Below are 596 nucleotides of genomic sequence, written 5' to 3' on the forward strand. Positions count from 1 at the left end.
AGCTCGAGGTAGCACTCCTTGGTTCGGCGTACGGTAACCTCGACTGGGATACATCGGACGACGTGCATGGCCCCTCCTGCGTGTAGTGCCATGTAACCGAGTCCTTTCATTAGCCTGTAAGCAAATTCGTCAGGTAGAAGAGTTGCTAAGGACAAGATATTTTCAATGATCTTTCTTTCCAATTTGCAACGCTGTTCAATCACATTTTGATATAAGTTCGTCATGTGGGTGCGCATGTGCTTTTTTACATAAACAAATTTCGAATTTACGTAGCTGAAAATATCAAGATTGTCCACGGAGATGTCACTTCGCGGTTTTGGCTCATTTCCTTTGGTAGTTTCCACAATGAATAGTTTGGGGTGTTCCGTGCGTAGCAATGTGTAACCACAGAGTGGAACTTCCTTTGTTGACATGAGGGCAAATGTGATGTCCTGAGAGACGACTGAATAGACGACAGGTGAGTTTGATTGAGCGGTGTCGTCCTTGATCCTTTTCGCAAATCCCTCATACAGGACATCGTAGGCGTGGAAGTCACAGCTGGTTATTGGTATAGTGTTCCAGTAAGTATATCCGTCATCGGAGTCGACGCATGTAAT

The sequence above is a fragment of the Odontomachus brunneus genome, unplaced genomic scaffold, assembly GCF_010583005.1.
Source record: "Odontomachus brunneus isolate Ranch 3 - 2012 unplaced genomic scaffold, Obru_v1 Obru_scaffold_268, whole genome shotgun sequence".
Lineage (NCBI taxonomy): Eukaryota > Metazoa > Arthropoda > Insecta > Hymenoptera > Formicidae > Odontomachus > Odontomachus brunneus.